Raw genomic sequence first — 15,646 nt, 5'->3', positions numbered from 1 at the left:
TTACCGACTGTTTCTGACTGTTGTTTTTACCCAAATGTGTTGGCCAAAGCTTTATAGGGCATTTATATATTTCATAATTGCCTGAAAAAAAATATTTAAACATAAAAGAAAGATGTATTTTAATTGTGTGATGTTAATAATAATTATATCAGTTAATTTACAGGTGAAATGTCAGTTTTGGAGTGTAGGGATTCCCCTCGAAGACATTTTGAAATGGGCTCCCAAATCTCTAAATCCACCCAGCTTACATGGGTGATGATAGAATCTAACATTTGACCCACTAACATCTGGTTGTCAACTCAAATAACCTGCGTACTACTTACACCATGATAAGACCTTGGCCCTGTCCAGAAACAACCTTGGGGTGGGAAGAAGAACGTGGTTCCACCAAATGAAGTTAGGAGACAGCACAAGAGTTGCAATTTAATAAGAGTTGCATTTTATTGTAAATAATAATGGAAAAGCAGTTTACCTATAAAAACATCCCACTTCAACCCCAGCCCTTAGACAGCATTCTTATATCTCTCTGTCAAGTGGGAGTCTATTCTGTGCATCACTGAGTCACCACATGGTAATACTTTTTGTATGGCCATTTTGAGTAAGTCTTACTGATTCAAAGAACAACATCAGTCCTGAAAAGCACCAGTGTGGATGCAGTCTTTTATTCCAGCCAGGCAGTAACACACCTGATTCAACTGATTTCTAAGTGTAGCTATTATATATCATCATATTCCTTATGACTATACTGCATGTATTGCTTACAACCTATTGCTTACAGTGGTAGAATGGCTAAGATAAATTCAGGTTGTGTAAGACATGACTTAGGGAATCAGAGTCAGTTTTCAACTCAGGTTTTTGTTTCATGAAGCAGCAACAGCAGCAGAGTATAGTTCCTCCTATCAGAAGTAGTGAAGCAGCCCATCTGTTAAATTCAGCTGAGAACGTAAGGTTATTACTCCGCAGGAAGTTCTCAGGGTACGAGTTTTGTGTCAAGTCAAGGACAACCAAGAAGATCAAGATCAGGTGGATGAGACCGGCCAGGATGAAGAATATTCCGCCAAAGAGAATCACTTCAGCTATAGATGTATTCATATTCCTCTGGGTACAGTTGGTGCACTTTGTTCCTGAGATGGAGAATATCATCCCTAGCAACCCTAGAATAATGGAGAAGTAGGTGATGATCTGAACCAGACTGACCTCTCTGTACTGTGGAAAGTCCATCACTCCCGATGTAAACAAAGCACAGGGCACTATAGAGACAATCCATCCTATGACTCCCATAGTGATGCCCATGATCTCCATGCCCTTCAACATGCTGGCTCCCTGCGAGCGTCTCTTGAGTGTGAGTGTGAAACAAATAATTTTAAGGTTCGATCCATGGACTGAAATGAACTATACAATAGACTAAATAGACTAATGATAACAGTTTCATAAAAATGGTTGAAATAATTATACACTATGATATATGTTTCAGTCAGAAGGTCCCAGTCACTGACTGTAGGCTTGTGGTTAATGTGGTGAACATAAACAGGAAATGCCCAGCAGCAACCAGGAAACACTTTGCTGTCAGATACGTTTTTAATTTTAATTTCGTAAATTTTTTTGATACGTCTTCTTAAATTCATCCCATTTTAAAGAAGCATAAAGAGAAGTATCAATACTGGTATATGACATCAGAGAGGAAACAGTGAGAATATGTCCCTTCATTGCATTCTCCTCAGGAACTCCCAGTCTAAATTAACTGAATATTTGAACACAATATGTCATGAACTCCTCTTTGACATGTTAAAGACACGGTGGAACAATGACAATGTTGCTTTCACACCTATCTGGTCCTTTTGGGTAGTGCTTCAGGTGGACATCCGTTCTTAAGTAATGGTCAACCAAAAACACAGTGGTGAGCTGCAGGATACCAGCCAGGATGAAGAATGTTCCAACGATGAACCTGGCCTTGACCCTGTTACTCTTGATGCAGTTACAGCACCTGGTCCCAAAGATGGAGCCCATCACTCCTAGAGCTCCCAGGATGGAGGAGATGGAGGTCGTGATCAGAACCTTCCAAGTGTTCCTATATTGGGGTTCCGGATAATAACTGAATGGGACCAATATAGAGAGAGCACAGGGTGCTTGTCACGCCTTGGTCATAGTATTTTGTGTTTTCGTTATATATTTGGTCAGGCCAGGGTGTGACATGGGTTTATTTTGTTGTGTTTCGTATTGGGGTTTTGTAGGCATTGGGATTGCGGCTGAGTAGGGGTGTAGCATAGGTTTGGCTGCCTGAGGCAGTTCTCAATCAGAGTCAGGTGATTCTCGTTGTCTCTGATTGGGAACCATATTTAGGTAGCCGGGGTTTCACTGTGTATTTTGTGGGTGATTGTTCCTGTCTTTGTGTTTGCACCAGATAGGGCTGTTTCGGTTTTCACATTACGTTTATTGTTTTTTTTTGTAAGTTCGTGTTTCGTTATTTAATAAACATGGATTGCAATAGCCACGCTGCATTTTGGTCCGATCCTTGCTACACCTCCTCGTCCGAGGAGGAGATAGAAGAAAGCCGTTACAGTGCTAGGGAGACTATCCATCCAAAGATTCCCATCATCCATCCAAACACTCCCACAGTGACGCCCAGTATGACCCCTCCAATCAGGAGCAGGGCAGCCGCCACCCAGCCGAAGTACTGCGAGGCCCCCATCTCAGGCTTTCCTTCGATCCGCATGCGGAAGTCAATGATGATAAATCTACCTGGCCGACCACTCCAACAGCCATTACGACCAGGTCCACCTCTGCACGGCAGAAATCACAACTTTTACAAGGACCCTAAAGGACGTCACCCTCAACCGTCGCCCCAGCACCTCACAATGGATGCCCCGCCCAGACTAGCTAGACACCCTCTCAGACCTGCAAGACCCCCTCCCGAAGGACCTGCCCCGAGAGAATCCACGCCAAAAGGACACCAAGACCACAGCATTACCAGCCACACTCCAACCAGCTAAGACCACCCCAAGCAAACTCTGGCCACACCATATATAGGCCCCCCATATCAGACCTATCAAATCAAATGTATTTATATAGCCCTTCGTACATCAGCTGATATCTCAAAGTGCTGTACAGAAACCCAGCCTAAAACCCCAAACAGCAAGCAATGCAGGTGTAGAAGCATGGTGACTAGGAAAAACTCCCTAGAAAGGCCAACACCTAGGAAGAAACCTAGAGAGGAACCAGGCTATGTGGGGTGGCCAGTCCTCTTCTGGCTGTGCCGGGTGGAGATTATAACAGAACATTGCCAAGATGTTCAAATGACCTATGCCCCTTCTGCCCACCCCATGCCCCCTGCCTCGGCGGCAAGGATCTCAACATGACAGCAGGACATATGCTCAGGCCGTGAAAAAAGCAACAGGCCCAACCCCTGCTATTACACCCGCCCAAAGCCCATCCTGCGACCCCTTAGGTCGCAGGATGTATCAGATGCTCAACATGTTCTGCTCACACCTCCTGTGATGGTCCAGGCCTATACCACACAAAAACAACACTAGACACTATGGAACATAAAGCTTTTACTATCTCATCCTGGAATATACTATGTCTGAGGTCATCTGCCTTTGGCCTAGAGGAACCAGGAACCAGGAACCAGGAACCCAGACCTCATCAAATAAATTGGAAATACAGACAAAAGAAACATGGTACAACATGGTAATACAGACAACATGGTAATACAGACAAAAGAATCATGGTACAAAGGAGACAGACCCACTGGTTGCCCTCTAGGTTGCAGAGGGCTGGTAGTCCCATCCACTCTATTAACATTTGTTAAAACAGGAACTAAAGACTACCAGAACCCACTGGATTCTCCAATTACACTGAATTAACTACAGGACAAATTCAAACCCTCAATCCCCAAACCGCCTGTGGTGTTGAAGGTATCCTAAATGAAAGGATAAAATATACAGACCACAAATTATAAGTGGCTATACTTAAACTCATTCACATCCTCCTCAGCTCTGGCATCTTCCCCCATATTTGTAACCAAGGGCTGATCACCCCAATCCACAAAAGTGGAGACAAATTTGACCCCAATAAGTATGCAGGATACGAGTCAACAGCAACCTTGGGAAAATCCTCTGTCATCTTTAATGGGTTGGCAGGTAGCCTAGTGGTTAGAGCGGTGGGCCAGCAACCGGAAGGTCAGCGCAATACCCTGCGCTGACAAAGTTTTTAAAAAGAAGTTCTTCCCTTGAACAAGGCAATTGACCCCTGGTAGGCTGTCATTGTAAATAAGAGTTTGTTCTTAACTGGCCTAGTTAAATGAAGTAGAAAAATTACAGCAGACATAACAGTACATTTCCTCAGTGAAAACAATGTACTGAGCAAATGTCAAATTACCATATGACAGAACACGTATAAACCATGTACACCCTAATTGACAAACCAAAGGCAAATCCTTCTCAAGCTTAGTTGATTTAAAAAATGTTTTTGACTCAGTTTGGCATGAGGGTCTGCTATTCAAATTGATGGAAAGTGATGTTGGGTTAAAAACACATGACATTATTAAATCCATGTACACAAACAACAAGTATGTGGTTAAAATGAACAAAAACACACATTTCTTACCACAGGGCCGTGGGGTGAGACAGGGATGCAGCTTAAGCCCCACCCTCTTCAACATATATATCAACGAATTGGCGAGGGCAGTATAACAGTCTGCCGCACCTGGCCTCACCCTACTAGAATCTGAAGTCAAATGTCTACCGTTTGCTGATGATCTGGTGCTTCTGTCCACAGGAGGGCCTACAGCAGCACCTAGATATTCTGCACTGATTCTGTCAAACCTGGGCACTGACAGTAAATCTCAGTGAGACAAAAAAAATGTGTTCCAAAAAAGGTCTAGTTGCAGGACTACAAATATAAAATCCATCTAGACACTGTTGCCTTAGAGCACACAAAAACATTATACTTACCTCGGCCTAAATGTCAGTGCCACGTGTTACTTCCACAAAGAGGTGACCTGGCCAGTAGATACAGGGACATGGAGAGAGTTCAGTAATGACTCAGTTCACAGCAGCATCCAGTAGACACAGGGACATGGAGAGAGTTCAGTAATGACTCGGTTCACAGCAGCATCCAGTAGACACAGGGACATGGAGAGAGTTCAGTAATGACTCAATTCACAGAAGCATCCAGTAGACACAGGGACATGGAGAGAGTTCAGTAACGACTCAGTTCACAGCAGCATCCAGTAGACACAGGGACATGGAGAGAGTTCAGTAACGACTCAGTTCACAGCAGCATCCAGTAGACACAGGGACATGGAGAGAGTTCAGTAACGACTCAGTTCACAACATCATCCAATAGACACAGGGACATGGAGAGTTCAGTAATGACTCAGTTCACAGCAGCATCCAGTAGACACAGGGACATGGAGAGAGTTCAGTAATGACTCAGTTCACAGCAGCATCCAGTAGACACAAGGACATGGAGAGAGTTCAGTAATGACTCAGTTCACAGCATCATCCAGTAGACACAGGAACATGGAGAGAGTTCAGTAATGACTCAGTTCACAGCAGCATCCAGTAGACACAGGGACATGGAGAGAGTTCAGTAATGACTCAGTTCAAAGCAGCATCAAGTAGAAGAGTTCATATTCTTCTTGAAGGAATGGCTCTCAAATGTCATGCACACATTTATTTACATCCCTGTTAGTGAGCATGTCTCATTTGCCAAGACAATTCAAAAAACCTAACAGGTGTGGCATATCAAGGAGCTAATTAAACAACATGATCCTTACAAAGGCCACTCTAAAATGTGCAGTTGTCACACAACACAATGTCACAGATGTCTCAAGTTGAGGGAGGGTGCAATTAGCATGCTAACTGCAAGAATGTTCACCAGAGCTGTTTCCAGAGAACTGAATGTTCATTTCTCTACCCCTGCCCAGTCATGTGAAATCCATAGATTAGGACCTCATGAATGTATTGAAATTGACTGATATCCTTATATGAACTGTAATTCAGAAAAATATTTGAAATTGTTGCATTTATATTTCTGTTCAGTATATTTAATAAGATCCCTGGGTGACCCTACTGTAAAAAAGGTGCTCTAGAAAAATGAAACACTTCATGTCATTCGTCCCTGACTATTTCATTTCTACTGAAATTGGCTTTACTAACAAAAGCAGAGCAAAACTGTCCTTGTAATTCCTCACTACTCAGACACCAAATAGGAACTAGGTAGAAATGGGGAGCCTGGGGAGATCAACCCAACGTCAGAATTACCATCAAATATGAGGAAGAGGTCATAGGTATGTCTGCAAATGTGGACAAAAACAGTTAGGTTTAAATCTAAACAGAGATACATTTATTTTGCCCTTTCACAGGAAACCAGCATTCTAAGTGAATGAAGCAGAAGTTGACATATGGTAGATAATTCAGGCTGGTGTCTGCATTCAATAAGAGATGTAAGGTGTAAACTAGGCCTAGGGAAGCATGACAGACACAAAGAGGAAATGAAGGGTGTGAAAACAACAAGTTTTTTTGCACGCAGTTGTCAAGCAGTGTGACAGCTGTTGGAAGGAGAGGACCAAGGTGCAGCGTGGTACGTGTTCATGATATTTATAAACTGAACACGGAAATAACAAAAATAACAAAGAGAATGAACGAAATCCGAAACAATCCTGTCAGGTGCAGAAAGACAACACAAAAAACTACCCACAAAACCCATGTGGGAAAAGCTACCTAAGCATGGGTTCTCAATCAGAGACAACGATAGACAGCTGCCTCTGATTGAGAACCACACCCGGCCAAACAAAGAAATACAAAACATAGAAAATGAACATAGAATGCCCACCCTAGTCACACCCTGGCCTAACCAAAATAGAGAATAAAAGCCTCTATGGCCAGGGAGTGACAGTACCCCCCCCCCCAAAAGGTGCGGACTCCGGCCGCAAAACCTGACTCTCAAGGGGAGAGTCCGGGTGGGCCTTCTTTACGGTGGCGGCTCTGGTGCGGGACATGGACCCCGCTCCACCTCTGGCTTGGCCCACTTAGGTTGCGCCCCTCGCAACGGGCTCCGGACAGGCCGGCGACTCTGGCAGCGCCGGACAGGAGGGCGACTCTGGCAGCGCCGAACAGGAGGGCGACTCTGGCAGTGCCGGACAGGAGGGCGACTCTGGCAGCGCCGGACAGGAGGGCGACTCTGGCAGCGCCGAACAGGAGGGCGACTCTGGCAGTGCCGGACAGGAGGGCGACCCTGGCAGCGCCGGACAGGCCGGCGACTCTGGCAGCGCCGGACAGGCCGCAGGCACAGGACTCACCAGGCTGTGGAGACCTACTGGAGGCCTGGTCCATGGAGGAGGCACAGGATAAACCGGGCTGTCGGGGAGCACTGGAGATCTGGTGCGTAGCCTTGGCACCACTCTTCCAGGCTGAATGCCCACTCTAGTCCGGCACGTGCAGGGAGCTGGAACAGGCCGCACTGGGTCCTCCTGGCGAACTGGGGAAACCGTGCCTAGAGCCGGCACAGGATTCACCGGGCAGTGGAGGCGCACTGGAGGTCTGGAGCGCCAAGCTGGCACAAGACGTGCAGGGCTGGGGAGGCACACAGGAGGCCTGGTGCGTGGGGCTGGCACAGTCTTCACCAGATGGCTAGCATACACCTCTGGACGAGTATGGAGAGCTGACTCAGGTGACATCAAATTGAGGACACGCTCCGTCGGGTAGATGTCGTGCCTCATGCACCAACACAGCAACTCTCTCATTACTCTCTTCTCCAATCTCCCCATCGCCCCCACCCGGGGGGCTGCCTCTCGTGTCTGCTTCGTTGCCGTGACTCCTGGTAGGGACGTTGTTCCTCCCTCACTCCTTCAGCCTGTCTCCATGGCAGGGTCTTGTCCCCTGCCATCACCTCCTCCCATGTCCACGATGTCCTCCATTCTGTCTTCTCCCGGGCCCAGGATCCCTGCTCCTCCTGGCCACGCTGCTTGGTCCTTTGGTGGTGGGTAGTTCTGTAATGGCTGTTTGAAGAAGAGGACCAAGGTGCAGCGTGGTACGTGTTCATGATTTTTAATAAAACTGAACACTAGAACAAAAAAATAACAATGCGGCACAAACGAAACAGTTCTGTCTGGTGTAGAAACACACAAAACAGAAAATAACTACCCACAAAACACAGCTGCGAAAAGGCTACCTAAGTATGGTTCTGAGAACCACACCCGGTCAAATACACAGAAATAGAAAACATAGAACACAAAACATAGACTGCCCACCCCAACTCATGCCCTGAGCGAACCAACATAGAGACATAAAAATTATCTCTAAGCTCAGGGCGTGACAAGCGGCCCTTACAGACTGATTCCGACTGTTGTTTTAATCAAAATGTCTTACCCAAATCTTTATAGGGTGTTAACATTTCATAATTGCTTGAGATAAAATAAAATAAAAACGTACATGAGAGACGTATTTCAAATTATGGGCCGATGACTATTATAGCAGTTCATTTACAGGGGAAATGTCTGTTTTGGAGTGTAGGGAATACCCTCGAAGGCATTTTAAAATGGGCTCCCCAATTGCTAAATCCACCCCAGCATACATGGGTGATGATAGAATCTAACATTTGACCCACTAACATCTGGTTGTCAACTCAAATAACCTGCGTACTACTTACACCATGATAAGACCTTGGCCCTGTCCAGAAACAACCTTGGGGTGGGAAGAAGAACGAGGTTCCACCAAATGAAGTTAGGAGACAGCACAAGAGTTGCAATTTAATAAGAGTTGCATTTTATTGTAAATAATAATGGAAAAGCAGTTTACCTATAAAAACATCCCACTTCAACCCCAGCCCTTAGACAGCATGCTTTATATCTCTCTCTCAAGTGGGAGTCTATTCTAATAATACTAGTAATACTTTTTGTATGGCCATTTTGAGTAAGTCTTACTGATTCAAAGAACAAAATCAGTCCTGAAAAGCACCAGTGTGGATGCAGTCTTTTATTCCAGCCAGGCAGTAACACACCTGATTCAACTGATTTCTAAGTGTAGCTATTATATATCATCATATTCCTTATGACTATACTGCATGTATTGCTTACAACCTATTGCTTACAGTGGTAGAATGGCTAAGATAAATTCAGGTTGTGTAAGACATGACTTAGGGAATCAGAGTCAGTTTTCAACTCAGGTTTTTGTTTCATGAAGCAGCAACAGCAGCAGAGTATAGTTCCTCCTATCAGAAGCAGTGAAGCAGCCCATCTGTTAAATTCAGCTGAGAACGTAAGGTTATTACTCCGCAGGAAGTTCTCAGGGTCCGAGTTTTGTGTCAAGTCAAGGACAACCAAGAAGATCAAGATCAGGTGGATGAGACCGGCCAGGATGAAGAATATTCCGCCAAAGATAATCACTTCAGCTATAGACGTATTCATATTCCTCTGGGTACAGTTGGTGCACTTTGTTCCTGAGATGGAGAATATCATCCCTAGCAACCCTAGAATAATGGAGAAGTAGGTGATGATCTGAACCAGACTGACCTCTCTGTACTGTGGAAAGTCCATCACTCCCGATGTAAACAAAGCACAGGGCACTATAGAGACAATCCATCCTATGACTCCCATAGTGATGCCCATGATCTCCATGCCCTTCAACATGCTGGCTGCCTGCGAGCGTCTCTCTCTCCTACACCTGCACTTCCTGGAAGAACGAGGATGTGACTCAGGAAAGAGAATCCAGAACAGTGGAGATGTTATACTTCCAGAGAAGATCCTGGATTCTACAGGCCTTCAGCTTTAGTCTTTGCAGGGGAAGTTCTAGAACAGCAGATTGTTCAACATTATTTTCTCACAGACGATTGTTGCAGAGTTCTTCTGTGAGTCTAGAGAGGCTGGCCAATCAGAAGCCCTCAAAGGGGTGCTTGACATAATCTGCTGCCATGGAAACACAACCTGTACAGATGTGGTGAAGTCTGTGGTTGTGAGTTTCTAGTCGAGCCTTTTTTTACCCCAGCTGTTTTGTTGTTGCCCTGGCAGAACTATGCAATATGGCAATATTGCACAAGATCCCCTGAAATCTTTTGAAGACTATGAAGTTTAATTAAATTCTGTGCATTTATATCAAAAAACACTGGTCTATGGTAACACAATATCAAATAAGATAAGATCTTTAAGATCTCTTAAAGTAGCAGCAGCACCTGTACCATACTATGGTCCCACCACAATGTGACATAACTCCTCTATGACCCTTTGCAGACGGAGCTGTTAGCGGGATGTTGACGGAGTCATTGTTGAGTCTGGCTGGTTCCTCTTGAAGATGCAGAAGCAGAGTATAGTCCCTCCTATCAGGAGCATGGAGGCAGACCGCCTACTGAATTCAGCCAAGTAACCCAAAACACCCAAAATTACCCAGCAGGTATGGGATATTCTGTATCATGTAATGGTACACAAAGAAGAGAGTGATGAGCTGGAGGATACCAGCCAGGATAAAGAATGTTCCACTGATAAACTTGACTTTGATCCTGGTCCTTTTACTCTTAATGCAGTTACAGCACCTGGTCCCAAAGATGGACCTCATCACTCCTAGAGTTCCCAGGATGTAGGAGATGGAGGTGATCGTGATCAGAGCCCATATGACCCCACTGGTGGGTCCATAAGAAACTATTAAATAGACAACACAGGGCACTTGGGAGACCATCCATCCAAAGGCTCCCAGAAACTTGGCTCAATCTCACTAGGTGGGCAGGAGCTGCACAGTACGACCCCCATAACCAGTAGCAGGGCCGCTGCCTCCCAGCAGATGTAGAGCGAGACCTCCAACTCCCCCAAATGGTGCTGGCCGTCCAGGAGACAGGAGCGAGCACCAGGATTACAGCCAGGATGAAGATCATTCTGGAGATGATCATTACTTTGGCCTCAGACTTTTTGTTATTTATGTAATTGGTGCACTTGGCCCTGACTATGGAGACTCCCAGTACACAGACGATGATGGCGATGATGGTCATGGCTCGGTCAGCCTGCAGGTTCTGGGTTAAGGCCAGCATGGAGTTGTAGACCTTACACTGCATCAGGTCCCAGGTCAGGTCCCAGGTCCCAGGTTACATGAGATGTGACAATGTTGTAAGGTCTACCTACACCTGTTGTATTCAGCACAAATGATATTTTAATTGATTTGAAGGTAGCCGGTCTGCACACTGGCTCAATTAAATACCATCACTAGCATCTTATATGATCTTATGTTACCATAACCCAGTGTTTTTCAATATAAATGCAGAGAACTGAATTAAGCTTCATAGTCTTCTAAAAAGTCTTAGGGGATCTTGTGCAATATTGCCATAATGCTAACTTCTGCAAAGGATACAACTTATTCGTTCAGATGTGGGGCGGTATGTGGTTGACACACACTTAACAGAGATTCAGGTGACATTCAGTTAGATTTAAACTACATGCTGAAAAACCCTTGAGTGTGAAACAAATCATTTTAAGGTTCGATCCATGGACTGAAATGAACTATACAATAGACTAAATAGACTAATGATAACAGTTTCATAAACATGGTTGAAATAATTACACACTATGATTTTGTTCAGAAGGTCCCTGTAACTGACTGTAGGTGTGTGATAACGTGGTGAGCATAAACAGGAAATGCACAGCAGCAACCAGGAAACACTTTGTAGTCAGATACGTTTTTAATTTGAACATCTTTAACAGGATTAAACAATCAACCTCTGATTCAATTCATCTCTACTTAAATTCATCCCATTTTAAAGAAGCATAAAGAGAAGTATCAATACAGGTATATGACATCAGAGAGGAAACAGTCAGAATATGTCCCTTCATTACAGTCTCCTCAGGAACTCCCAGTCTAAATGAACTGAATATTTGATCACAATATGTCATAAACTCCTCTTTGACCTGTTAAAGACAAGGTGGAACAATAACTATGTTGCTTTCAGATCTGTCTGGTCCCTTACAATATTATAGCATTGAACACAGTGGAGGCTCTTCAGATTAAGAAGGGGAGGACCATCCTCCTCAGTGAAATGTCATAAACATTTAAGTAGTGAAACATTAAGAAAGTGATCCTTTTTAGATAAAACTGTTTAAATATATTCATACCAAATCATTTATTAAAATACACTGTTTTGCAATGAAGGTCTACAGTAATTTCATCTGCTCTGTCTGGGGTAGCACCATGGTGTAGCCGGAGGACAGCTAGCTTCCATCCTCCTCTGGCTACATTTACTTCAATACAAAACCTAGGAGGCTCGTAGGCCTCACACGGTTCCATAGACATAAATGGTAATTATGACCACTTCCGGAGGAATTCATCCATTCAATTTTTTGTGTGTGAATAGACATGTTTTCCATCCAATCATAGAATTAGTATCAGAGAATGAGAATGAACCTCGTGAATTATATTGGGAATTGTATTGGGATTGTGCCACAGAGCATTATGGGGGTTCTGTGTTGAGAAGCTTGGTGACATTGTTGGATAGAGATTAAGAGTGAAAAGTGATAGTTGAGCATTTATTTCATATTATTCAATTCAAAATATTTTTTTCAATTTACAGGAGAGAGGAAGTATATTATAAAATACTTTTCTTGGTTTTATAACTTTATTTTTGTGTCCAGTTTGTGAAATGTATTAAAATTTGCCATGTTAACTTCAATAGCTAGCTAGCTACCAGCACGAGTGTGCAGTTTTCTCCGCCAGAATGGTCAACTCTGGTCGAAAGGTGAGTACAGTGACCCGAAGAACATTGATCTTTCAGCAGGCAGCATGTAAATGCCCACATCAGGCTCAAACTTCTGAGAAAAACCTACATCGATCAAGACGAAGGTCTGCGTATTCAGACTGCGTGACGCAACGAGAAAGTAACAGGGATGTTCTCAAGCAGTGTCACGTTCGTCGTATGGATGAGACCAAGGCGCAGCGTGATATGAATACATACTTCCTTTAATAAAGAAAGAACACTAAATAACAACACGAATATAAACCGAGTGCTGACTGGAAACTACACATAAACAATAACCCACAAAATCAACATGTAAAATGGCAACCTAAATAGGATCCCCAATCAGAGACAACGATAAACAGCTGCCTCTGATTGGGAACCTATTCAGGCCACCATAGACCTACATTTACCTAGACAAACCAAAACCCCATAGATGTACAAAAACCCTAGACAAAATCACACATACCACCCTCGTCACACCCTGACCTAACCAAAATAATAAAGAAAACAAAGATAACTAAGGTCAGGTCGTGACAAGCAGCTTATCAACACCACTGCATTTTTGGGCCTGACAGAATTTTTTTGTAGAGGACACTACGAGGGAGAAAGACAAGGGAAACTACAATGAGCTTGCAGAGGTAATTACACGTAACAACAATATTTTAATTGATGAGCTTATCGAACTTTAGACGGTCTTTTCTGAGATGTAGAAATCAATTCTGAATTATTTGATATCTTCCATCGCAACATCCATTTAAAGATTAAAGAGAGAGGTTGACACAGCGCATTTTTTGGCGTGTGCTCAAGTAGGCTTTTCACTTTACTCTGGTATTTATTTGGCAAAGATTAATACACATAATCACTCCGGACAGACAATCAAAAACTCATGACATAAATGTTGCAGCAGCCTAGGCTTCACCTAAACATTAGAAATCTGCTGAATGGGATGAAAACTAGACATTTTTTCAGTCTGATCAACTGTAGGCTACTAATAAGAGCACCTAAACATTAGAGATCTGCTGAATGGGATGAAAACTAGACATTTTTTCAGTCTGATCAACTGTAGGCTACTAATAAGAGCACCTAAACATTAGAGATCTGCTGAATGGGATGAAAACTAGACATTTTTTCAGTCTGATCAACTGTAGGCTACTAATAAGAGCACCTAAACATTAGAGATCTGCTGAATGGGATGAAAACTAGACATTTTTTCAGTCTGATCAACTGTAGGCTACTAATAAGAGCACCTAAACATTAGAGATCTGCTGAATGGGATGAAAACTAGACATTTTTTCAGTCTGATCAACTGTAGGCTACTAATAAGAGCACCTAAACATTAGAGATCTGCTGAATGGGATGAAAACTAGACATTTTTTCAGTCTGATCAACTGTAGGCTACTAATAAGAGCACCTAAACATTAGAGATCTGCTGAATGGGATGAAAACTAGACATTTTTTCAGTCTGATCAACTGTAGGCTACTAATAAGAGCACCTAAACATTAGAGATCTGCTGAATGGGATGAAAACTAGACATTTTTTCAGTCTGATCAACTGTAGGCTACTAATAAGAGCACCTAAACATTAGAAATCTGCTGAATGGGATGAAAACTAGACATTTTTTCAGTCTGATCAACTGTAGGCTACTAATAAGAGCACCTAAACATTAGAAATCTGCTGAATGGGATGAAAACTAGACATTTTTTCAGTCTGATCAACTGTAGGCTACTAATAAGAGCACCTAAACATTAGAAATCTGCTGAATGGGATGAAAACTAGACATTTTTTCAGTCTGATCAACTGTAGGCTACTAATAAGAGCACCTAAACATTAGAGATCTGCTGAATGGGATGAAAACTAGACATTTTTTCAGTCTGATCAACTGTAGGCTACTAATAAGAGCACCTAAACATTAGAAATCTGCTGAATGGGATGAAAACTAGACATTTTTTCAGTCTGATCAACTGTAGGCTACTAATAAGAGCACCTAAACATTAGAAATCTGCTGAATGGGATGAAAACTAGACATTTTTTCAGTCTGATCAACTGTAGGCTACTAATAAGAGCACCTAAACATTAGAGATCTGCTGAATGGGATGAAAACTAGACATTTTTTCAGTCTGATCAACTGTAGGCTACTAATAAGAGCACCTAAACATTAGAAATCTGCTGAATGGGATGAAAACTAGACATTTTTTCAGTCTGATCAACTGTAGGCTACTAATAAGAGCACCTAAACATTAGAAATCTGCTGAATGGGATGAAAACTAGACATTTTTTCAGTCTGATCAACTGTAGGCTACTAATAAGAGCACCTAAACATTAGAAATCTGCTGAATGGGATGAAAACTAGACATTTTTTCAGTCTGATCAACTGTAGGCTACTAATAAGAGCACCTAAACATTAGAAATCTGCTGAATGGGATGAAAACTAGACATTTTTTCAGTCTGATCAACTGTAGGCTACTAATAAGAGCACCTAAACATTAGAAATCTGCTGAATGGGATGAAAACTAGACATTTTTTCAGTCTGATCAACTGTAGGCTACTAATAAGAGCACCTAAACATTAGAGATCTGCTGAATGGGATGAAAACTAGACATTTTTTCAGTCTGATCAACTGTAGGCTACTAATAAGAGCACCTAAACATTAGAGATCTGCTGAATGGGATGAAAACTAGACATTTTTTCAGTCTGATCAACTGTAGGCTACTAATAAGAGCACCTAAACATTAGAAATCTGCTGAATGGGATGAAAACTAGACATTTTTTCAGTCTGATCAACTGTAGGCTACTAATAAGAGCACCTAAACATTAGAAATCTGCTGAATGGGATGAAAACTAGACATTTTTTCAGTCTGATCAACTGTAGGCTACTAATAAGAGCACCTAAACATTAGAAATCTGCTGAATGGGATGAAAACTAGACATTTTTTC

At 42.9% G+C, this 15,646-nt stretch overlaps 1 pseudogene; it reads right to left on the bottom strand.

The window, feature by feature from the left end:
• Positions 1 to 3,458: 3,458 nt before the first annotated feature.
• Positions 3,459 to 11,040, bottom strand: LOC109878721 (claudin-4-like; annotated as a pseudogene).
• Between the last annotated feature and the right edge of the window lie 4,606 nt (positions 11,041 to 15,646).

This window comes from Oncorhynchus kisutch, linkage group LG29, assembly GCF_002021735.2.
Source record: "Oncorhynchus kisutch isolate 150728-3 linkage group LG29, Okis_V2, whole genome shotgun sequence".
NCBI lineage: Eukaryota > Metazoa > Chordata > Actinopteri > Salmoniformes > Salmonidae > Oncorhynchus > Oncorhynchus kisutch.
The sequence above is the reverse complement of the archived record's forward strand: the minus strand, read 5'-3'. Positions and strand labels throughout refer to the sequence as shown.